Source organism: Danio aesculapii, chromosome 5 (genome assembly GCF_903798145.1).
Source record: "Danio aesculapii chromosome 5, fDanAes4.1, whole genome shotgun sequence".
Taxonomy (NCBI): domain Eukaryota; kingdom Metazoa; phylum Chordata; class Actinopteri; order Cypriniformes; family Danionidae; genus Danio; species Danio aesculapii.
This window is the reverse complement of record NC_079439.1, coordinates 28467095-28493930: the sequence shown is the minus strand read 5'-3', so window position 1 is coordinate 28493930 and position 26836 is coordinate 28467095. Positions and strand designations below refer to the sequence as shown.

The window sequence follows — 26836 nt, the reverse complement described above, 5'->3', positions numbered from 1 at the left end:
ATGTGAGATTACTGCCAACAACTAGTCACTAATCCTTTAGGGGAAATGAATTAGAAATGTGAAAATTGAATCTGCACCTCAGTAACTACTAGGGATTTACCGTGGCTTAATGAACTGCTTCCCTCACCACCAACACGCTAGTTTTAACTGTCAATCACCTTCGAGACACCGTCTTTCTTTGCTTCCACTCAGAATCATAAGTCAAACCAAGCTGGCCTTGGATCACATGGTTTGTAACTCGCAAAAAACAAACTTGTATGCGGCTCTCTAATTGAATGAAAACAAATTCCCATTTTGTCTATGCAAATGAAAAGTACCTTATTTATTAAAAGGCAGTCACTGGGTGTTAAGATAGCCTGCTGTTTGAACACTGATAGAACATAATGAGCAATCCTTCATAGAGACAAGCCAAACCAGATGAGGTAGGAGGGTTGATTAAAATCCTATCTCTGTGCTTTCTACTGTAACTGTTTTAGTTCAGTTGGTACTTACCGAGCATTTGACTTGTCTACTCTTATCCAGACTTTCCCCTCACCCCGAGGCATTCTGTGTTTGTCACATTACGGTTGCACAGTTCATATCGACACTGGTTAAACCTGAGAGGGAATTTCAGGCAGCTTCCTGGAAACCCGAAGAACTGGAAAACATCCATCAAGCCCTCAGCTACTTTAAATGCAGACATCAAAAATGTAACCTTTTGCAATTGATCTCTCTGATCACGTAATGGATTTTGTGTCTGCCTGACTGACGGCTGTAATGGGATTCAGCTCTCCTTTGGCTGATAAGAGACCTGACAGTTCCTCAGGCCACCACTAAAAAGTTGCACACAATAGTAAATGGGGCTCCTCAAAACCGCAACCTCTCAGGGCACATCAGGTAAAATTGGTGAGAGACTCAGTCAGGGGATAAATCCCACTTCCACTGAAAGTGAAATAGAGAGTTCAAAGATAACCCAATAAGTGAACAGACTGCCATGTCTTATTTGGAGGAAACAGGCCTATACAACTGCAAAAACGTTTAAAAAATAAATCTGCAAGACAAACATGCTAAAGGCTTATACTACCAAAGTATCTGAAGGTAGGGCTGTGCGATTCATCGAAATCAAATCACAATTTGAAATGTTGCAATTAGTTAAAACCGCAAGAGGCTCAAATATGAAATATATATTATGTATTATTTAATTTCCGCCGCCCAGAGCAAATGCGTGTGTGAGAGTCTTACTAGCCAATTGAGTAAGCACACTTTCATTCTGCCCAATCAGAATTGCACAACCGAACCATGACCACAATAACAAAAAAGAAAATAAACAGGAAAATGCTGACAAGTGGGATAATGGCGTATGTTGCTTCAGAAGCATTCATAGACAAATTAATATCAAAGAAAAACAGCATTGGTAATATGGGAATATTTTGGTTTCAAAGTCAGACACCGAACAAAAACAGGTCATTTTTAAGAACTGTTCCACGCCTTGCAGATTATTGAAGCTTGACTTCAAAATTAAATCATAAATTAAATCGCAAAATTGGTCAAAAAATAAATTAATAAAAAATAAATTTATTCATTTAAAATAAATAAATAAAAAAACGCACTGCTCTATCTGAAGGTTAAGAAAGTACTTGTAACCAAGCAAAGAATGTTTACTTGGTAATAAAATAAGGAACACAGAATGTCAGTCTTCTCTAAATGTTGTATTAGCATTGTATTGTGTTATTTTTTTTATTCCCCTCAACCTCCCAAAAATCTTAAGGTTTAAACAACACCTGCTCCCAAATACTATAATATGGAATGTAAAATGGAAGGAGGACAAAAAAGACATACGAAATAAGAAAAATACAGATTGTGAGGTTTATTTATAAACTAACTTCGAGATGATCACATGCTTATGATTGTTTATGGCTGGTCCCTCATTAGCTAACGCTTGATTCACCAATCAGATGATTCTTAACTGAAACTGCAATTCATAGAAATTCCGCCAGTCCTGGCTCCATAATAGAGCATATTTCTTTTGACCCCACTTTTAAAATAGCCAACTTTACAGCAGAAAAAAAGGTGTTTACAGGCTGGTACAAAGAACGATTTTGGTTCATATAGCTAATATTACTTTTCATGAAAACTGTGAGGGGGTGAATTTTTTTATAACTCATCTGTTTCATTTTTATTAAGTTATATTAAGTCTGCATAATTAAGGGTGTGGCCACTTGAGTGACAGCTAGGTCTCGCGACTCGCATCACTGCATCACTTTACCTCAGCTGATCCCAGCTGATTAGCAGCTGAATTCGGGCATATACGTCATATTTTTGTTTTGTTTTATGCGGCTTTACACAATCAGTTGCCTTTTGGAGTTATTTCTTACAATTATCAGATAATATGGCATGGTGTGTGCACTTAATTGTGCCCAAAAACCATTCAGGTGTCCTCCATTTCCCAGGTGAGTGAAATCATATACTTTTATACCATCTCTATAAATGTATTTGTTTTATTTACGATCGTTTATAATTTATAATTTTCCTTAGAACTGTAATGCACTCCAGAATATGACAGATTGATGAGCTTAAGGCTCTAGAACAGTCATCTGAAGCGTTGTCATACAGTGTTATGCCTGGATTTCATAAATAGTCTTGCATTTACTAACAAGGACTATATCTGAGGTATCTGGATGTAATTCACGTTTTCCTCCTGTAGAAAAACATCATAAGAACAATGTTTAGTGACTCAATGTATTACAACAGTGTTTTTAAAAGTCTAAACACTTTATTCATATAGTATGCAATCAAGCACATGTGGTCAGAACACAAACGAGTCGCAGGTAATGAAGTATTAAGCGTTTTTCCCATAGAAAAGACTGTGATAGATAAGCAAAATGATAGGTGTACTTTTGGGCTCTTCAGAAACCTATGGGCGACGTCACAGATACTCTGTCCATATCTTTTACAGTTTATGTAAATAACCAGAGATTCTTACCTCAGTATCTTCATCTTGAAGAATACCCCCACCCACCCCAACTCTTCCTCTTTTCTAGATGGGCGACACAGCAGCCCAGTGATTAGCACTGTTGCCTCACAGCAAGAATGTTTCTGGTTAAGGTCCCTACTAAACCAGTTGACATTTCTGTGCGGAGTTTGCCTAGTCTCCCTGTGCTTGCTTGGGTTTTCCCCAGGTCCTTTAGGTTCCTCATCTTAGCAAACTGTATATCTCCTTAGACATCTTATATCTGCCATTAGCCAGAAATAAGTCGGAGGAGTTCATCGAGATCTACCTGAGCTTAAACTACCCTCTCGCAAAGGTTGATCCCGGGACAGCATGGCAAACAAACTTATTACCAATCATCAGCCAAGTGTGAACTCTTGAAGAACAGAATAAAGAGTAGTAGGCAGAGATAGGGGGGGTTGATGAAAAAAAGTTGGTGTCATTTTATAAAACTGTCTCAATAGTTGGATTGGCCTAGTCATTTCACCATCAGACAACAGTAAAGGAGAAATTCCTTGAAAGAGATTTTGTGTCTCTTCGGCAAGGACCACTACCACTTGCAGAATGATAAGAGAATCTACTGACAGCCAGTACAAATTGATGAACAGCAGTGATATGCACACTCTTCAGCTTGTTAAAGTCTACTTGCACTGCCACATTCTCAATCAGCTGAAGATGTCAGATATGGCTGTAAGGCCTGGCAAGAGAGTAATACAATAGTCCAGCCTGGGCAGACCAAGCACTTTAACAAGGAGTTGCATAGAATGCTGTAATAGGAAAGGCCTAATCTTTTTAGGTTGGGCACAATCAATGTTTTACCTAAAGCTCAGCTGATCATCAACCATACCTACAAGGTTTCTGGCTACTCCTGGAAGCAGCTAAACAATCCCATATAAGATTTTTTAAAAATGGTACAATAACTGAACCCTGAGGCACGCCAGTAGCTAGATATTGCAACTTGGACATCTCAACCCTGCAAGACACCCTGAAGGTGTATCTACTGTAACTGAGAGGTAAGACACAACCCATATAAGGTAAGTTCCTGACATCCCCATTTTCAGGATGATTTACAGGAGGGTATGGTTATTAACTGTGTCAAAAGCCGCAGACAGACCAAACTAAATGTGTAACAAGGATTTGGAAGCTGCTCATACCATTCTCAGGGATTCAACAACCGAGATCTGGGAAGTCTCAGTTGAATGTTTATTTCTGATGCCAGTCTGGTTGCAGTCCATAAGGCATTTTTATGCGACAAAGGCAGAGATCTGATTGAAAACAACTCACTCGTATGTTTTTGTAATAAAGAGTTTCTTAAGCAGTAGGGTTATCAGAGCCTGTTTAAATGCTGGAGGATAGGCACGGTATTAGTGTGATAATGATGTGAGAGTGCAGTTACAACTGAAGCAGAAATATCTTGAAGGAGATGAGATGGATGAGGATCAAATGGGTAAGTAGAAATCTGAAAAGATGAGTTTGAAAAATTCTCCCTGCAAGAGCAGAAAGAAGGACGAGTATGTGTACGTCTCCTGGTAAGATGTGTTTGTCAGTTTGTGGTGTGAAGTAATGTGTGCTTGTTTTTGTATTATTAATGAAGAATCTTGTAAAGTTATCACAGTTGGTGGAGTTGATGAGATGGGGGAGGAGGAGGAGAACAAAGAAGAGGGGGAAATACTTTAAAGAGCCATTGAGACCTAATTGCTCCTTATGTTGTGGCAGTACATTCTTTCTAGCACTGGAGATATTACAAATATACAATAAGGTCAGTAGGATATGTTTTAATATATCTGCGCCACACCCTGTCTGAGGGGCCATTTACATTTTTACATTTTTAGCCAAACTAAACACAACATCCTTTTTTGGATTGAAAATGCATTAATTTAAAAACAAGTTTCACATTTACTTCACATTACAACCAAAAGTGGAGATGCATCTTACACACACAGCCAATTATACATAGATACAAGTGCAGAGTTGCTGATGGAATGTCATCACTTCCCTATAGGTGCTGCTTACTAACAAGTTGACAGGTGAAATACTGGCTATGCATAAATAATACAGCTATAATTTGTTTTTGTGGATATGTATTTATTGATCATTTATGGAAAACGTTATTGTGGTCGGCCTAGTGGTTAAGTGCGTCGACACATTGCACAGTGACCCGAGTTTGATTCCCACCTCAAGGACCTTTGCCGATCCTTCCCCTCTCTCTGTTTCCTGTCAATATTCTCTATGGTCCTGTCTAATTAAAAGTGAAAATTTATTCAGGGCTAAAATTGCGACCGTTTTGGTTGCATATGCACCCAAAATTATATCTAAGCGACCCCAAAATATATTTGGGTGCATTTGTGCCAGGGAATAACATTATTGCCGTGCGACCTGTTTTCACTGCAAAATGTTTAGGAGACATTCCTGCAGAATGCATCTTTGACCTAAAAATGCTTAATGCAGTGCTCAGAAATGGTTTAAAACAGTTGACATGTCAACTTGCTGCAGTAAACAAATCTCGCAACGCTTGCCCCGCCTTCAAGCTCTTCTTATTGACCCACTGCTCTTGCACTGCATGCGAATGGATTGGTTTATAATAACTGTCCATCACTCAGTTCAGATGACTGGAAGCTACATCCGCGAAAAAGTAAAAGGAAGTGAGAGAATAAAATAACACTGACAGATTTTACAAATAATGCCACATCGTATTAATGATCATGTGAATGTTAATCCACCATTTACACCTTTCAAAGAGTGGATAAAAGACTTCCAGTGGGTTAAAGTCTGCTATGAAAAAGACTAAAGCCATTCACCATAAAGTCTGTGGGACAGAGTTTTCAGATAACAGTGTTTGCCACATCTACACATTTTCCGCACGAGACGTTCTATTTAATCCTTCATTTAATCGTCACGATGCTGTCAGTCATGTGACTAGCACCGCGTTCACCATGGCAAAAGACAAGAGCATGCATTCACTGAGATGAAACTAATATTGCAGCTCATGAAAAGATTGTTATTGCTATTAAGATGACATATGCAAAATAATAAGTTGTATGTCAATATCATCTGTGCAATATCAGATAGCACCCGTGAGAACAGCACAGTTATTATCGTTAACTCAGTTCATCTCATTCATGTCAAGCAGTCCTTGTAGGGCTGGTGGGCACATGCTGATTTTTTGTTTGTTTGTTAGTTCTGATTAGTGTTGATTTCAAATGCAATAATTCTGTTAATATAAAACCTGTAGTAGCGGTGCTCATCATTTTTGGTGGGTGCGCCTACATTTTGGCTGGTGCGCCTACATTTTTTAAATTAGGAGCACCGATGCTACCAAGCAAAAAAGTTAATTTTCAAGCCCTGTAATTTAAAAAATTATTGTGTGGATGTAAAACCTTTTCAAAAGTAAGAGAAAAACCTTTTCTGTTTTGACGCTGTCATGTTTAAAAAGTTTAAAACAATGTACAGTGGCATGTGTAAATAAGATTATTCACATTATGTCTTTGTGTGCATATTTTGACAAAACTTTTGTACAAATCTGAGAAAAATGTTTATGGTCCAATTGTGGACTATAGGCAGTTACTGTTAAACTTAATACACATCTCAATAAGAGCTATCTTAGACATAATATCACAGTTATTTACAACAGAACTCTAAGTTACCTTACAATTTTAATATGATTACATATGACTTTGATATTACAATAAAAAAATGCAAGACAGCAAAACACATGCAAGTCTGCTCAGTAAATGAATGATGAATGCTGCCTTGTAAATATCTCCAGTTTGTCATGATGACATTTCAAGGTTTCCAACAGGGCCACAAATGAAAATGTTCACTCAAAATCAAACTGAAATAGCTATGCAGAGTGTTTTATCACGGCAATCACCCCACCATTATGGGTAAAGCTACAAAAGTGAATCAAACAGCTGTGGTACCAGATTTAGATCTTAGTAACACCACAAAATCAAAAGTACACGAATATTGTAGGTGCATGAGTTCTAAAAGTTTAAAGGACATGGAAGTCAAACCATTGGCTCGTCTTCAGCTATGCTGCAGGTGCATGGGTCGGTGTAAAACTCTGAATGACCCCATCCATTGGGGCCATACTAAATAGAAGAGGCAGGACTTATGGCTGCCTTCGCTACTTGTGTCCTCCATCACTCAGCACAATGTCTGACCTTGTGTTATGGCACGGCAGCTCTCCCCTCTCATCCAGAGACAAATAGAGTCTCTACTGCCTCAAAGACACTCCAATAAGGGCCTCCACTGACGTTAACAGCTTCACTTTCATTGTCACAGTGTCAAGGCTGCAGGTATCATCCGTTTCATTAATCACGAACACAAAATGGAAGGAAATAGGGGTGTTCAATATTTGTAATTGGTATTTTAGTGATGTGCAAGCTGTGTTGAACAACAAAAGGATGCAGTGGCCAATCTCCATTCCAAACTTGCACAAAATCATCTGAACCATCTATAAATTAGCCGTAATGTCTTAAAATGCAAATTTAAGCAAAATAAGGAATATAATACTGATGTCTTGCCAATAAGATTATGTGTTGATTATGAGCTTGCAATAAATGTCTTGTCTGCCAGGAGTCCTGGCAATAAGCTCATTGCAGCAGTCTGGTCATTCTTGAAGTGAATTTTTGTACAGTATGGTGATTTTGATTCATGGTTTCAGATTGGTGTCTTTAAAAATGTGAGAAAAGAATTGCTCTATGTGCGAGGTCCTAGAAGTAGACAATTAGTAAAATTAAAAGTATACTGTATACCATACAAATAATATTTATGTCTTAAAACCATGACAATTTCCAAAAAGAAAAAAAAAACCACACAAACAGGTATAAAAGGTTTATATATATGCAGGTATCAGGCAAAATTAGTTAAAAAAAGGATAGGAAACAATCCAAAATTGTGCGTCACTACAATATTTTCCCAAATACCATGTGAGCATGTTTGCAAATGTGATGTTGATTTCATACAACAGTTTAACAAACAAGAAGTTAATAAATGAATAAATAAATAGTTGAAAGTAAACGAGACAAAATATTCCAAAATAACCTATTAACTGTTAACCGAAAGGGTGCATTTTTAACCAATTAATGTTATCAGTTAAATGATAAAAAAATATTATTATATATATTATTAAGGTTTGGCTGCATTTGGGGCCGATCACAGCGAATGCGCTTTTTCCATTGAGAGGGACATCTTTTGAATGGTTTACAAATGGCCGTGAGTGTTTTGTGCGCTGCTTGTGCGCCCTGCGCTTCGCACTTTTGTCATTGCGCACTGTGTGCTGGCAGTTGAAATTAATGTTAACCCTGATCGTAAGAAGCGTATTGGGTCTTTTTCATTCTCCAATCAAATGAAAGCAGAGGTTTCTATTTTTTAGTCAACAAAAAAGGCAGTGTGGTGTGCCCACATTTTTGGAACTGAAAAGCGCGTTCAGTGTGATCGGCCCCTAAATGTGCAACACATTTGTTAGCTCGTGGGACAGTACTGTAACATGTGCAACCACACATGCCTACAGACGTATTTTGCCAAATAAGCAAAATGAAAGAAGGATTGACACAGACGAGTTGACAAACCAGCGCTGATGCCGATTGCCTCTGTCCTGAGTCTGCGTCATAAGCTCAACAAATAGGTTATTGATGACTTAGTGTACAACCAACAAACCAAAATTTTTTCCATTTGGAAAATTACAGTTATTAATAGTTCTTATAAAATATAAATTTTTAAAATAGCCCACATAGACTAATTTACAAATCAAACAAAAATATAAAGATTTTCTTGATTTTTGTATAATGATAACTCCTCACCAAACGGAGGCTTTCATTTTAGTTTATAAAACATGTATGCAAATGAATGCAACATCATATGTAAACAACAAAATTGTTATATGCTGTAGTAGTAGCTTATACTTCACAAAAAGTCAATATATGAGCCTCGTCATGGTCCTTCATCACACACAGTGCGCGCACATGAAGAAATAAAAGCACACAAACTTTAAAGTAAAATCAGATGCTCAAGACATAATCTTTAATCTTTAATAGAGCTGGGTAATATGAAAAAAAAAATCTCGATAATTTTTTTCATATCGGTTGATGTAAAATCTTTATATCTATGAAATTTATAGAAATTCTAGCATGTCAATTCCGTTGCGCAGCTGATTCAACACATTTTGTGAAATGTTTTAGCTGTCTGACAATATAAATAAAACAATAAGCAAAAGAACAATCTTAATTCAGCATTTACTGTTCAAGTTTTCAACAACCAATGACATTACCTACAAGTTATTAGATATTATTGTTCAACATCAGAAAAAAATAAAACAAGTTTGGAACAAGTAAAAGGTGAGTTAATGGTGACAGCATTTTCAGTTTTGGATGAACTCTCCTTTTAATGGTGGGTATGGGGAATTTAGGGTGAAATATCATTTAATATATTTTATTTAAGGATGCTAACGATTACTTGATAATCTATTGATTGTCGATAACGTTTTAATCGATGACTGATCAAGCATGGACATTTAAAGGTTTAGTTATGCTTTGCGCTGTCAGACGCGTCCATGCGTTACATCATCAAGTGTGTGCAGTTTACCTTATTTTGGAGTCACCCTCTTGACATTGAATACTGCGGAACGCTTAAAACCCTCTTATGCGCAGACCTCCGTTAGATCCTTGGGTGTTTTAACCAAACTTGTCTGACAGACTGGCACGAATGGGCCTATGCAGACTCTCTTTTTAAAAATCACACATCACGGCGAGACATGCGGTGAACGTCTCCATTCATACAGCGAGCTTCTGAGCTCGCATCCTTTAGACCAAGTTTATTACACTATAAGTGCTGCGAATAGCCTGTAAAGACTGTCCAGCTCATGCTGCTCAAACCACGCTTCGTTAATGAATTAAAATTTAACCGGGAAAATAGTTTAATGGATTGTTTTGGCGCGAAAGCATTTGCTAAAGCGGACTTGTTTTAAAGCGCTTCACCTCAGATGCTGTGGATAGCTGACCAACAAAATAGGCTTACATTGACATTATACAAAACGAAAATTGTTGCAAAGATACATTTTAAAAAAAAATATATATATATATATATTTTTTTTTTTTTTTTTTTAGTTCGTGCCCGTCTTAAACAACTGCTTGGATGATGCTTCACTCCGTGGAAAATAAGAATTTAATTATTGATTCACTGTTGTTGTAAACGTCTGTCAAATGTTTGCTGCATTTTTAATATGTCATCATTTTAAAAATTATGCCTTGAGCATCTGATTTCTCCTCGGTAATGATGTCCTTCATAAAGATTGTGTTGTCCGTCATATTTTCGTCTGTCTTTTCAGGGTTTTTTTTCTCGTAAGGCACGGCTTTCGAAAATGATGACATGAAATTCTGCTGGCTAGTTTCGCTGGTTTACCAACACTTGTTTGGGTCTGTAATTTTACTAGCATCTTCATCAGGGGGGTATTGTTTTAAATGATGAAACAGGTTTGTGGTGTTGCCTGCTTTTGATGACACGAGTCATCTGCGCAGTCTGCAGTGCACGTTGCTCTATTTTGTGTCGGATTGCAAAAAACTAAGTAGCTCCAGACTGAAGTCTAGTGAAGTTTCTTGTCAACAATGTCTGTGAATGACATTTTTTACCTTATTTATTTCTTATTCCTCCAGGTGCAACTAACACTGTATGGCTGTAAACTTGTACTGCTTGCAGCATCCGGAAGGGCAGGCTGCAAAATGCCTGCGCAGCGTTATGCATAGTGCGTAAATACTATCGAACAATTATCGAACTGTCATAATTGTTTTATCGAAAAATTATATATAGTGATAATTATCGACATCAAATTATCGCCCAGCACTAATCTTTAATGACTATATTAAAAAAACAACAAAAGGTTGACAGAGGCTTGTGATATAACAATTACAGCGGAGCATTAATTAAACGCATAGGCCTATTTTGCATGGAGCAATTGATTTGAGGTAGTCTGCTATTTCTTTTTGACGAAAAAAAAAAGTCAGTGTTTTCAGTTTGTAATTTATATTTATCATTTAATTTAAAAATAACTAGGGCAGGACTATTTATTTTATTCTTTATTAAGTGTATTCTTTTTTTTCTATGCTGTTGGAAACTGCAGGTGGATAATGATACTCTGTTGTTGTTCTGTTGTTAATATGTTTGCATGTTAAAATAAATCAGTATTTTAAAATGCAATATTTAATATGTCAGACACAAAATAAACATGTCAATATTTTTTTATTTTTACATAATAATTTTATATAAATCTGACCAGTTACCCGTTAATATTCGGTTAACGAGCGGCGGTTGTTGGTTAGCAAAAATAATAATATGACCGAAATGAGCATCCCTAATTTCATTCTTAAAAAAAAAAACTGTGTTAAAGTAGTGATTCCATGAGATAATAGTAAATGATTCTATGATCCATTCATAAAATCAATCTTTTTTTTATTTCTAAATGAATCAGCCATTTTTTAATAAATTGTTGAGTGAACAATTCAATAACACACATTAAAATAGGGGCCTGCCAGTACCTGTCAGTGGTTTTATTGCCATTTTTGTGATTTACTTTTTACACAACTAAAGTAAATACAGTCTAAATTTGTGCTTTTCAAAATAAACGTGTAAATCAATAAAAAGTATGATTCCTTTGTGCTACAAAATTATGGTTAGTTGGAGTTGCTTCAGTCTGCTTTCAATTGACTTCCTGTCGGTTATTATTTGATTCACAGTAAATTTCTATTCTCATAATGTAAACCTCAACGTACAGTGATTGAACAGGAAAAAACAAATGAAAATGTCCTTTAGGTAAGCTTGACGGAGCAGATGGCTTATAAAACCATGAGAAAACTGGAAGACCACAAACTAATCAATCAAACCAGGCTAGCAGTCTTATGCAAGAAGCAATTAGAGACAAAAAAAAATGCTTACTAAAGCTGTAAGCGTTTTAAGTATGACGTGAAATAAAAACAAATGAATTCGATGCTGCTACAAAATCACCCTGCCGTAATCCCTTTAGGACAATTGAGCACTTTTTCCAAATAAGATGGGCAGAATTAGTATTCAATAATAAGGAGCACAGGCAATGCTTAACTACATCAGGGAAAAGGCAAAAGGAAATCTCATTTACATTGCTTCAGACACAGTCCCCTAATAGGCTAAAGTAATTCAAATTCTGAAATACTGTAGTCTCACTGGCACTCGTAGGCTTTGGGTTTCTACCATCTGTTTTTGTACCAGTAGCAGCAAATCTATAATGATTAGGTGGATGCGGTGGAACCTACAGCAGAGATATGGGCATATACTGCGGCAGCACCGCACTCATGCAGCGTAGAGCACATTACCGAGAGTAAAGGTTTGCTGGGAACGGATTGGATTATGATGTGTCAATGAGAATGATTCCAGGGGGAGGTGAAACAGCTGCTGCCATTGATTAGCATGATGATTCTGGCACTGAACGGTCTGCAGTGAAACTAAAATCATGGAGGAATACGCTTTGTACACACAGCTGATTCTTAAGCTTCTTTGGCACAATTTCCACGTTGCATTCAACAGGTATATCCACATCATAAGATGCAGTACATCAAACATTTTCTAGGTTACTGCTTTTGGAAAGCCATTCCACAAAAGGCAGTGCTAACAGAAAAGTTTAACCTTGTCATTTATGATAGTTTAACTTGTATGACTAGTTTAAGATGTCAAAGTGAAGTCCATCATCTTTCAGAATCAATGCTGCTTTGTAGTGCATTATCACCTGTCACTGAAGGCAATTATGTCTTTATTTGTGCGAATGTCACTTATGAAATATGCTAAATGAAGGGGGGGGGGGGGGGGGGGGTTAAACCCTGGGTGTTAAAAAAAAAGGTAACTTTTCCCCCAAAGGGTTCATTCTCTTTTATTCTGTCTTTACCTGCCATATCAATGCTGAAGAGCAAATGTATCAATAGTGTTTAGAAAAAAATGGTAATACTGTATATTGAGAAAGCCTATACATGCAATTAAAAGTTGGAATAATTCAGCATCAGCTACAGTTAGAAAACAGTGTTCAAACAGGTGACTTTATTTGCATATAATTAGAGGAAGTGTAAGTAAATGAGCATATCAGGATTATAGACTGACTTGCTTCTATGCAGCTTCTCTAACTAAAGGACAGGTTTATGGGCATTTATTCATTCAGACGCCTGCTGCTTTGCCAAAAGGCTAAATTAGCAAATTTTGTGTCTTCAGCACAAAACATGCACTTTTGTTAGTATGACACAAGAAATAAAATATACCAAGTCGACTATTTACCCAGTACATTTATTTATTTTTGTTAAATACATTCTTTTATGGGGCAGCACAGTGGCTGAGTGGTTAGCACTGTCGCCTCAGCAAGCAGTTCACTTGTTTGGAATTTCTGTGTGCAGTTTGCAATAGAGCTGCACGATTACTCGAAAAAAGATTGCGATCTCGATTCCACCCCCTAGACAATCTAAATCCAGCATTTCTAGGATTCTGCCAATCATATTTTCAAACTCAGGGAAGAAGCAAAGGCAGTCGCACAAGTCTTCACGTTGTTTTACATAAATTGCTCAGCAATGTGGACACCTCCAAATGGTGTTGAAAGAGTCACATACTGTATTTATAAGGTATAATTCACCCAAAAATGTCATTTCTGTCTTCATGTAATGATGTATTGCATGAAGGCCACGAAATCACACGTGACGTGAGCTGACCGTGAGCGGTTATCACAGAGAGGGCGCACGCCTGTGAATGATGTCTACCTTTAGTGAACAGAATATGCATAAGCTTTGAATAAAGGTAATAAAGTTGTAAATGACATTCAGTTTGCGCACAAAGCAGTTTTTTCATTGTTTTCTTCTGGTTCATGACAAAATAATACAAACACATATTACAATCGATCACTGGTAGGCCGTCTAAAGGTAAAGCCAGGATGTATACAGTGGTTACTATGGACAAAAGTACAATAACTAGAAACAGGAAATCATCACATAAGACCAAAAGTCCTCCCACACTGGAAAACAGGGACCCCTGCTTTATACTTAATATGTAATTTGTAAAGTAAATGTTCATGAAATTTTAGTTTTAAGTCCTAAATAAAGTCCTAAATAAATCTATAACCTGATCTCAATGTTTGTGAAAGCTTTCAAAAAGCAATGTGGTCTATGCATAATCCTCCTGTACCAGGCGTATGGTATTTTATTGAAAACTAAAGCAAGCTGTAATTGTAGTGCTATTAGTTCAGTTAAGCCATCTCTCTCTGTTTATCCAGATCATTACTGCAGTATAGCTGATAAATATGCTGTCATCAGCAAATATGGCACAGCAATAGCACTCTAACGTGAACTGAAAGTACAATTTGAGGCTCGATAGCAAGCTTTCCGAGCTCCAGGGTTAGGAGTTGACAAAGGTTTCAGCATGTTTCTTGCCAAAACTCTGACTGAGCAGCAATATTAATGTGATCAGACTCAAACAGCTCACAGGGGTCTGAAAGTAATTCAACAACTTCGTTAAATGAGTCCCTTTCTGAAAATGCTGACTAGCGATGGAAGGATTAAACAAATTTAAGCAGTACTGCTTGCTGTCTGTAGAAGAATACATGGAGGAAATGCGCAGAGCAGAACTTAAACATTTTAGAATTAACATTATTTAATTTTCTAATTTTCATAATATGTCACACTGAGTGACAAAAACAGTTTTGGGTTGCACAAATATATTTGTAGAAATTACTAAAAACCCATTGTATGGGTCAATTCCTTTCAATTCATCTTTATTATAACTCTTTTTACAATGATCATTGTGTCATAACAGTGTGATGGATAAAAAAAGAATAAAAATAACTAAAATAAAAAATTATGTTTATTTATTTCCTAATTTGGGATAAATTATTTCATTCAAAATGATAGATTTTTCTTTTATGCCAAAATAATTTGAATATTAAGTAAAGATCATGTTCCATGAAGATATTTTGTAAATTTCCTATTGTAAAAATTAGGGATGCTCAGATCAGGATTTTTGAAGCAGATACAAAGTACAGATTCCTTGTCATTGTAATTAACCAATTTAGAGTACCCATTCTCACATTTTCCCACTAAGTGTGATCCTTAAGTGGAGATCTTGCCTTACCTAAGAGAATAAATAAAGAATGTAGCATAAAACCCCTTAAACATGTCTCTTATAACCATTTAGTGTGGACATGTCATGGTCAGAAGCAGCTTTACAGAAGATAATATATAAAACAGATTTTAAAATATTGGTAAGAAAAGTTAAATCTATTCATTTACCAATCTGTTCTCTTGCTCATCCACTCGCATCGCTATGATTCGCGGGTCTCACAGAGCAGCTATGAATATGCGGGAGACTTGCAGAGCTTCCTGCAAAGGTCATATGGTTGGATGAGACACAGCAGGTCAAAACACTGGATACACAATTGTAACAACAGAGACCATCACTCACGCGAGTTGTGCCAATAAACTGTATAGAGGCCACAACACATCTGTATATATTTTAGCTGCTGAGTTGGCAACGCAGCGATCGCTCACGCCCCACGCATCATTTATATTCTCACATATTGTAGCGCTGCCAGGTGTGCACGTGCATCTCCTCTGCATGTAAAACATTGTAAAATTGTAAACAAACACTTGCGATCGGTTCACGAGATCTAGAGGGGAGCATGTCAAGTAAAAATATTAAAACTCAATTTATGTTTAGCAATTTGCATTGCGAAGCACTTCATTTGGGCAGTTTCATAGGTTTTCTCAGTTTTTTGAATTTCTAAACCCTCAGATTCCAGTATCAGCAACTTCAGTATTTAGACCAAATATCCTAACACACTATGGAAGGCTTATTTATTGAGCTTTCATGCGATGTATAAATCTCAGTTTCTAAAAATGAACACTTATGATTTTTTAATCCACGGGCACAAATACAGTAGACATGGGCTGGTAAAAGATTCTGACGGTATGAAAACCTTGGATTAAAAATATCGCATTATCACGGTATTGTGATTACGGCTCTAAAATATGTTCTTTACACCAAACTTTTTTCCCCCATTGAACACAATATATTTTATCTTAAATAACATGTCAGGCTAAATACTGCAAATATTCCATTTTTAAAAATACAGATATCTTTACAACTTGAAAAGGTATATCTTTTTGTTTTTTGGATATAAAATGAACCACTGCACTGTTAACCTCTATAGCATGCTAGAATGTTGGTGCATACTGTAGGTGATTTGTTTTTCAAATTCTGAACAGTGGGCTGACCATGTAGCTTTGGAGGGTCCTTTGTTGCTGCAGATACTGTTGCCCTAAAAAAAATTATTAAATAGTTGTAGAAAAACAAACAAACAAACAAAACAAATCGGGTTATTGACCACCTCCCTGACTAAGGCTCTTCTCCCCTGATCACTCAGCTTAGATGGCCGGCCAGCTCTAGGAAGTCCTGGTGGTTCCAAACATCTTACACTTACGGATGATGGAAGCCACTATGCGACTGCAACTTTCAGAGTGTCTCGAGAAATCATGTCTCGGAGATGTACAGACAATTCCTTTGTCTTTATGCTTGGTTTGTGCTTTGACATGCACTGTCAACCCTAGGACCTTATAAAGACAGGTGTATGCCTTTTCAAATAATGTCCAATCGACTGAATTTACCACAGGTGAACTCCAATGAAGCTGCTAAAACATCAGTTGAATGATCAGTGGAAACAGAATGTACCTGAGCTTAATTTAAAGCTTCACGGCAAAGGCTGTGAATACTTATGTACATGTGATTTTTCAGCTGTTTATTTTTAATAAATTTGCAACAATTTCATAAAATCTTTTTTACATTGTCATTATGGGGTATTGTGTGTAGAATTTTGAGGAAATTAATGAATTTAGTCCATTCTGGAATAAGGCTGTAACATAAAAAATATGGAAAAAGGGGAGCGCTATGAATACTTTCCGGATGCACTGTGTACCTTAGAAATGGTATAACAAAGCATTTTAGCAGTTTTAAAACCTTGACTTTCTCAATCCGCAGTAATCTTTTATCGTACCATCCTTAGACACATACATTTTTGTTTGTTTGTTCACAGAATTCAACGAATGTCAGTGCATTTTAATATTTTACCCCAGACATATTTCCTTGTGTTACAGAAAAGAGGCTGACAGGTTTAGGACAATACAAACAATTATGCGAACTCATTTTACTCGAATTATCTTGTTGTGTAAAAGACAAAGCAATTACAATCACATTGAAGAACTTTTAAATTAAATACTGTGATCACATGGTAAAACCAAACATGTGATTTAAATTGATAATAAGTCTTATAAATCACATTATATGGCACTGAATATTCAACAATTTTTCAATAACATATTTCATCTACTTTGCACATCGTTCTTTCTAACAAGAATTGTCAGGAAATAAATCATGACTTGTTATCTTTCTTTCGGCTTGGTGTGAATACTTTCCAGAATTTTGTTCCGGGAAAAAAGTTTGTAATTAAAACCTTCTTTCGATCTTGGCTGCCAGCCCATCAACAGCCTTCCGCCCCAAAGTCTGTGAAAACAAAACTAAATTAGCTTTAGCGCTCTCTCACACTTCTCCTCCAAATGCAGAGTTAACCTGTTTACTGTTGGAAGCCTGTGACAAAAATGTAAAAAAGCTATTGCAAAGGCATGTAAATGTCGTTCTAAGAGGAACCACTGGGCCATTTTGTCATTAATGTAATAACACAGCTCTCATCTCGCTCCCTCTAAATGATCTAAAAAGCATTCAGACCAATCTCTAATCCCACAAGTGGATTTGGGTCCAAAAAAAGGCTTGCAAGGTGCATTAGCAATAGCTCTCATTCACTGGAGTGGACTGGTATGCTAATTTGACTCGCCAGCGCAGACAGTGTTCATTTGTGCAAAGGCGGCACTGTGCTGAAGGCCTTTTATTAGAAATGATAAACATACGATTAATAAACATCACATCTGCGCTGTCCCGTGGGATGTGGTGCCAGAAAAAATTGCCCACTGATAATGGAGGAGTATCCATCTTGTTTGCCTGTCATGTTTGCCCTCGAACAGCCACATCTGCATGAAAAAGAGCTGATGAGATGGAGAATGACAATGAAAAACTCAAGCGTAAGCCCATTATAGTAAAAGCCATGAAAAATAAAAAATAAAAAAGTTTTATAAAATAAGCTGCACAATTTAGAAATGTTCCAGAGAAGGAAAACAAGCATTCAATTAAGATCAAGAGCTTGCTCATTCAGACCACCGCAGTACTTTTTTTACTTCAGTAAATGGTTTTAAAATAAGCCATGGATAAATTACACTGTGGAAAAAGCAATCCTATTTAAACTAAACGGTAAAAAAAAATCTGTAATTTTACATTTTGCTTTTTTTTTTTTGGCAGCTAGGGTAAACGTAAATAACGGCCGCTAAACTACTGTACAGAAATTCACTGTAAAAAGCCAGATGATAAATTACAGAAATTTAAATTTAAGGACATTTCTGTAATTTAACTTCAGTTATTTTACTTTTTTTTTTTTTCAGCACCCCAACTTTTTTTACAGTGTAGTGTGGTCACGATACTGGAATTTTTAACTTCGATACTAACTTTGAAGATATCGATATTCAATACTCTTTTCGATACCACAAGGAAAAATAAAAAATAAAAAAAACACAACATTAAAAGTATACAATTTTAGATTACATTCATTTCAACATTAATTTTAGGGCGAAAAAGAGACAATATGGATATTGATGCTACCAATACCAACCAAAAGCAAAATTGTATCATTTTAAATGTTTCAGTATCAATATGTATCGAAATATCAATATTTTTGACAACACTAATTCAAACAGTGAGATATTCTACTGCTGTAAGACTAAACACCAGCAAATATTGATATGTTGACTGGAAATCAAATTAGAGGGCCGGAACTAACTGTTCCATGAACATGAACCATTCGTAATTTAGTACTGTAATTATGCATATTAGAAATAGTTAGGGGTGGGAATCTACAAAGCCTCCATTATATAATTACTATTATATATAGGATATGTTATGGCTGTTGACTGTGCGTGTGTCATGACATCACTCACTGGTTGTTTCCTAGAGTCTGGTCTGCCTTTGCGCACCTGCAGCGAGTTGCGCTATTGCAAATTGGCTATAAATATGGACCGACGTTGAGCCGAGAGAGGAGACGTCACAGCCAGCCATCAAGCTTTAAATATTTTACTTTATTTTCCTGACTTTTTTCCTTAAGTCTTACTTTATTGTGCTTTGTTATTTGTTGGGTTTGTTAGTCTTAGGATAGTGTTGGATATTTGTTGGAGAACATGAGTTTTGATTCTTTATTCATTTTTGCTTAGTTGTGACACGATTTGTTTGATTGTTTTGTTATGATAAATTTACTAGTTAGGCGAAACTGGATTCATGTGTCTTCTATATGTTGCGTTCACTTAATGGATTAAAATTTTTTTAAAAAAGGGTTCGTAACATATTATGATACATGTGTCACAATATTATTGTGATATTTAATACACTGAGAGCAATGTATTAGACTGCAATGTTATACCTTTTCCAAACTTCAAGTTATGTTGCAAAAGAAAATATGGCAACTAGGGTTGTCAATATACTGGAATACGATACCAATCGATACTGAAATTTTAAAAATGTCCATTTCCCATGAACATTTGAGTACTGTTGAAGGTCATCTGTTCACCGAACTCACTGCTTTTTACTGAGTGTAAACACAGATATAGGGACACTGTAGTAGGCCTGGGCCATATGGCAAAAATGCAATCTCGATAATTATTTTCCAAATTGAACGATAACGATATACATTTCGATATAAGTTGTTAATGCTTCCAGATTTAAAAGAGTACCCCAACAATGACTGAACACAGAAAAATTAGAAGGTCCATTAAATGGAAAAACATGTTTCAATGGGTAAATTTTCAGTGGCTGAAAATTGGGTACATCTTGAATATCTACACACTTCTACATTCCCGTCCTTGCACATTTCTGCTGTGTGATTGGCTACTGTGTGTTAGATCAATATAGAGTAAAAAAGTCCAGAGCTTATCATTGTTATTGACATAAACTGTCTCACGATTAGATATAATATCGTTTATTGGCCCAGCTCTACACTGTAGTGTTTCCAAATCACGTCAATCAAATAGTTTGTCTATAAACTGACATACGAGTAATCTGCTGATGAATCGCAGCTTTAAAATGCTCCAGTGTCCCTATATCTGTGGTTATACTCAGTACACAGCGGTGAGTTGAGTAAACTGATGACCTTCACTGCCAATCACAGTCATTTCTGTTGAGTAAGTGAACACAATAGCAAAGCAGCTGTGTTTAAGAATGTGCTCAACAGCGCTCAAACGCTAGCAGGATATTAACGTTTTTAAAATTTCAGCATCAACTGGTACCAAATTCCAGTATCGTGACAACCCTAATGGCAACATTTGTTTTGAACTAAACAGAAACATTTCTCAGTTCATCTCACTTCAATTTTGTTTTTGCTGCAGTGTAAAATGGGATTATCAAGCTGGAGTTTATACAACTTTAAAAATTGTGTATATATATATATATATATATATATATATATATATATATATATATATATATATATATATATATATATATATATATATATATATATATATATATATATATATATATGTGTTGTCAAATGTACAGAAAGATGACTGATGAATATAACGTGCATCACAGGTAGGGCTGGGCGATATGGCAAAAATTCAACCTCAACTTCGGGTAGCAGCTGCGATCGGATACTACACCAAAGTTTGAGGCATGGGGGTATTACAGACATTACCGAAAAATCTGAGAACCGTGGGGGAGGGAGGGTGAAATTAAGGAGTTTTTCAGGAAAAATAACAAAACTGGAGGGTGGTGGTTGATGGGTGAGAAATACGGGAGGCTGTCAGGAAAAAACAAGAGTGTTGGAAGGTATGTTCATATGTCAACTACTTTTATAAAGTTTAAGCAACCTTGCTAATGCACTTCGCTTGTAACTCTTGGTTGGTGAGAAGATATGCAGTGTTTAAAACATCATTGAGGATTAATGAGCGACGTGCCCTGTCAGAGACATGAGGAATAGGTTGATGGTTCAATTTGCAGTTAGAACATTTAAAAGCTGTTCACATAAGACATGTGCCTGAATTACGAAACAGTGTGAAATGGCACAGAACACAGGGGGTAAGACATTTGTAAAAGTTCAACTCCTTTTAATTTGATACAACATAATAAAAGGTTCTAGCAAATATCCAGCATATTTACATAAAAACTAACTAAAACAGCGCACTGCTGTGAAAGTGCAATGGAACACTAATCTACATTTTCACGCTAATTGTGGGAGAAAACTTGTCAATTTTGAGCTTTACTTTCATCCTCTGGGTTTAAAATACACACTGTAGTAAAAAAAAAAGGATTTTGTGAGGCATCCATCTCATAACTATTCAAGGAAATGTATATTCTTGTCCATTGAGCAGCCTATTTACTTTAATTACTCTCAAAAGCAGGGCTTGACATTAACTTTTTTGATTACCAGCCACTGTGGCTAGAAGTTTTCTAGTGTTAGTAGCCACTTGCCGTTTTCACAAGCCACAATTTTGTTGTTGGGAAAATACATTTTATATACATAAATTTGAAAAATTACCTCATTTAAATTTGTGTTATGTCCACAAGTCCTCGTTCAACTTGTTTGGTGTGACCTTGCTCAATGTACATAAGCAAATTGGTTGTGGTTTCATAGTGTCGCATTGCAATTAGTTTTATTTCACATGACTTTTCAGGGCTCAACACGAAGGATTTACCTTTTTCTTCTCTCTGGCCACACCAAACTAATAATTTCCTTGCCACAAATTAAAAAAAATGTGTCAAAACAAGCAAAATATAGCTGTATACATACACGGTATACATACACGGTTAACGTTAGACCAGTTAATAATCTGTTCAAAGAATGATTAAAGTGAAAGCGTCAAAAGCTGCTGCTTACAAAGTATCTCAAGCTCTCGAAAGTAGCAGGACTGTCTAGTAGTAGACTTTCCAGTCTATTACAAAGAGAACAAGCTGCGTTCCAGGCTTCGCGCAAGGAAACGAGAGCGTACAAGTAGGGCTGGGTGATTAATCGAAAAGTAATCGAAATTGAAATCAACAATCAGAAGCTATAATTAATCTAATTTTTACAGGTTTATTTTTTCAATTGATTTCCCTACCATTTTTGGAGGAATGTGACCTCGCTATTTTAAGGCTGATTTATACTTATTATATTATTTTGATATTATACTTCTGGCAAGCGCACCTGTACGGTTCAGTGCAGCCTTTGCAAGCCCACGTACCTCTAAAAAAATTTAACTACACGTAGCACAAGCTTTGTGATTGGTCGGTTTGGTAATGGTGACGAGCGTGGGTGGCGCGGAGAGCCGCATTTTAGGCAATGTGTGTTTTAATTTCAGTTGTTCAGCATTGATGTTCAATTAACAATGATAGATAGTGTGTGTTTCCTTCAATTATTTTTAAATCAAGTAATACACCCTACATTTAAAAGTCTCTCACTTGTAATATGTGAGCATCTTTACTGTACAAAACTTGTCAGTGCACTATGACAACTAAAGAATGTAATAATTAAATGAAATAATCATTTATTAATGTATTAATCGAGATTTTGATTTTAGGCCAAATCACCCAGCCTACGTGCAAGCTTTTAAAACACTTGCGCATGTCACATAAGCTGTGCGCGTGACAAAATGCCACATCAGTTAGCAAAAAAAGCCTGCGTCTCACTGTGAGCGTGATCCTCTCATTCATTATTTACCTGCTTTTTTTGCTTGTGGGAACAGTTATTTTGGTCAGTCATGCTACTCGATTCTAAGATCACATTTGCACGCATAATGACAAACAGTCATAAACTAACACTCTAATCTTTAGTGAATTTAAAATTTATTTTCAACCAGCCAAAGTGGCTAATGGGTGTGACTGTCTAACCCTGTCTAACCCTACCTACATTTGGTGGGTTGGCGTGTGTTAATGTCGAGCCCTGCACAACAGCATGAATTTGTTTATGACAAACACTTCAAACTGTGAAGCGGGATACGTTAAGTGAAAGACTTATTTTTTTAATTATTTCATTATTCATTTATGTGGCATGAATATTCACCACTTTCCCAGGTTTTTTTCAAAATGGAGAACTGACCCTTACTGAATTAGACATGGTCAAATTTAACGTTGTTCAATGAATCCTGTTATTTCCATCTGTACTCAATGCCATGTAGATTTCCCCAGAGATTTTGCAACTTGCTCTGTTTTGAACATTTATTTGTGCAAATTTAGATAGCATTTATTGTAGATACCCCCAGTTTAAAGGGACATCAATTGATATCATGTTTGATGTTGTCATGTTTGTTTGTTTTTTTAAAACCAACTTTTCATTGCCATCAAATCTACAAAAACAATGTAAACAGCAGGAAACAAAAACACTACTCATATAAAATCATGTTGCAGAAAGGAAAATTCTGTAATATGCATTTGTGTTATTTATTTTTTTTTAATTTTATTTAGCCTTTATTTTACCAGGAACTTCCCATTGAGATATGAGACTCTTCTACCAGGTTGTCCTGGCCAAAATGGTAGCACAAATAGTTTCAGATACAAAATGAGACACACATAAAACATCATGTATTCAAATTTACACAAAACATTCACATTATTCCTTGAGGTAAGACATAAATGTTTTTTTTTTATATTTAGAGATGGAATTGTTCCTAACACTCTGCATTTCATTCCATAATGTAGGGCCAAAGGAGAAAAACACTGTTTTACCAAACTCCGTACATACTCTAGGAACAGTTAAATGCCATTTATAAGAATTTCGTGTACTATAACTAAAAGTATAATTTGATAAAAGATTACAAACAAAAGATGGCAATGGTTAGTAGTAATCTTCAAAAGCTTTATGTTCAAAGTTACTGCACAGAAATGCCAACATCATCTAATAGAGACTAATTTAGTCCAAATGATTGGAACTGTTGCAAACGGGACTGTTTTCTGATGCCTTGAATCAAAACAGTGCAAATAAAGCCTGTAGACCTGCCACGGCGAGAGCTTGGGGATTGTTCTCCTTTAGCAGCCCTGTAGCAGACCAATAGAGATAAATGTAATCACTGCACTTTGTTCTCCCCTGCGATATCACACCGCCTTATTACTCCTCAACCGCTCTGCCTCTCAGTCCAAGATCAAAATCTTATTTTGTTGCACATTTGCTTTGAGCTTCAGCCATCTCCGATTTCAGCAGGTAATTACCTCACAATGTTGTTGCCCTCAGACCAAAGACACATCAAGTCATGACTACCTTCGCTAAAGCCGCTTCTGGTTGTCCTTATAATATGATCTAAAAATAAACCATGTATAATAAGGAGTTTAGGATTCAAAGCCATTCTTGGATCAGCAAAAGAAGTTCCTTCTAGCAGTATACGCAGATCCCACTCTGACATTTATGTCTCTGTATTTCTTTTTTTTTTTAATCCCTGTAAGTGTGGCAAGTTTCAGCTCATCAAAAGGAAGCGGTGATGATGACAAAGGTGGCCTTTAAGAAAGGCCTTTGACTGAAGACAAACCAAGGAAAGTAACATTTATCAAAGTCTAATACCAGGGCTGCTGAAGCAAATAGAAAATGTCATTTATCAAGGTATGCCACAACGCCAGACAATCCAAAGCATTATTATGGATTTTTGCTGCTAAAACACTCTTGCCTGAGATGCAGATTTTTTTATAATAGCAAAGTATCATGTCAAGTAGTGTCATTTCTAAATTTAGCAGGTAATACTGTAAAACATCTCTAAAAGGTCTAAACTACTCCATGTTGTGTCTAAAAAAAATGTAGGAACATATTTAGATGTGATGTAAGGCCCCATGATTTCAACAGTGGGCAAAAATACAGTGGTCCCTTGCCATAACGCGGTTTACCTTTTAGATTTTTTTGTGCAATTCGATATGCTTTTTTACAGCGCACTGTGTTCTGCGTCCTGATTAGCGCATCGTGTTCTGCCTCCTGATTGGCTGTATACCATTGTCAATCAATCTCCTCCGTGCCGTGTCTCCTGTACAGTACAGAATGCGTTTAGCTTGCCAAATTGGCATAAATCTTTGATCGCAATCCATGTGACTCTGAAGTGCTGTACTGTATGTTTGCAAGTTTTCTCCCTGACAAACCCCACAATGTCGATGAAACATTCTGCACCGTCAAAGAAACCTGCGATAACACCCAAAAAGGCAGAGAAAGATGCTAGCCACAAGTACCTCATAATCGCACAAAAACTTCATAAATCGCACAAAATGTTGGACTTCATGCTAAAGGAAGGCAGAAGTTACACGAGTGTTTAATCGAGAGAGAAAATTGTGAAAATGTTCATCCCTATCTGAGAAAATAGTGTAGTGAGGGGTACACAGCAGAACGAATCGCCAACTTAACCAGCATATGTTTTACGCAGCGAATGCCCTTCCAGCTGCAACCCATCATTGGGAAACACCCATACACTTCCATTCACACACATACACTACGGACAATTTAGCTTCCCCAATTCACCTATAGTGCATGTCTTTGGACTTGTCGGAGAGCACCCGGAGGAAACCCACGCGAACACGGGGAGAACACGCAATCTCCACACAAAAATGCCAACTGACCCAGCTGAGGCTCGAACCAGCGACCTTCTTTCTGTGAGGTGAGAGCGCTATCCACTGCACCACCATGCTGCCCATTAAAATATCTATAATAATTGTAAAAAATGAAAGCAAACTACTTTGCGGATTTCACCTATTACGGGCCATTTTTAGAACGTAACTCCTGTGATTAACAAGGGACCACTGTAATGATAGAATCGCATAATCCAATCATAAAAATAGAATTAGCTGTACAACATGAAATGGCACATTTGTCATAAACTTAATTTTTCTTATAAAAATAAATAAAATTTAATTTAATTTAATTAAAAATGAATATTAAATTGAAGGCTGGGCTGATAAACAATATTATATGAAATCCCGATAAAATGTAAGTCAATAACAATGATAAGCTCACGACTTTTCTAATCTATTTTGATAGATTATTTTGATCTAAGAGCCAATCGCACAGCAGAAATATACAACAACGGGAATCTAAAAGTGTGTTGATATTAGAGATGTAGCGAATTTTCAGCCATCGAAAATTTATCGGCCGAAAATTTGTTTTGCTATTCAATAGACCATCTTATTTTTGTGGCTTCAGTCATTGTTGGGGTACTCTTTTAAATCTGGAAGCACTGACAACTTACATCGAAATATATACACCGTTCTCTTTCAATATAGAAAATAATTTTTTTAAATAGCATTTTTGCCATATCGGCCAGCTCTAAATTAAATTAAAAGCCTATTGTGATAAATTAGAACCCTAGTGATGGTTTTGTTTATATTTTAACCTCACCACTAGAGTCTTAGAGATTTATTCAACAAGAAAAATAAAAATATACTTTTCTGTGGATTCTTAATTCCTAGATTAACAATATATTATACAAAACAAACTGCTTTCAATTCAAAAACTCATTAGATCAAAATGGGGCATAACAGAATTATCAAGAAAATGTTTCACAAAAAAAATGTAATTTAAAACTAAATCACCTTAGAGAGGAGAAACACACTACACACCGCCCAAGAGAGTGGTTTGTGGTATTTGCTACAATATCCACACCCTTCTGTGTGTAAGAGTCAGTAATACTTCTTCTGGAAATTAATCACCAACCAAATGAACCCCAGCTAATTCCCTCTCCGCTGTCTGTGCCTTTCCCTTGACTGATCTGAACGAAATCAGAGCCACAACCGTAA

The 26836-nt window shown here is 36.3% G+C and overlaps 1 protein-coding gene across 1 annotated transcript in view; it reads right to left on the bottom strand.

The window, feature by feature from the left end:
• unc5db (unc-5 netrin receptor Db) overlaps positions 1-26836 on the bottom strand; it is a 261505-nt gene that overhangs the window by 217567 nt on the left and 17102 nt on the right. The window lies entirely within an intron of this gene.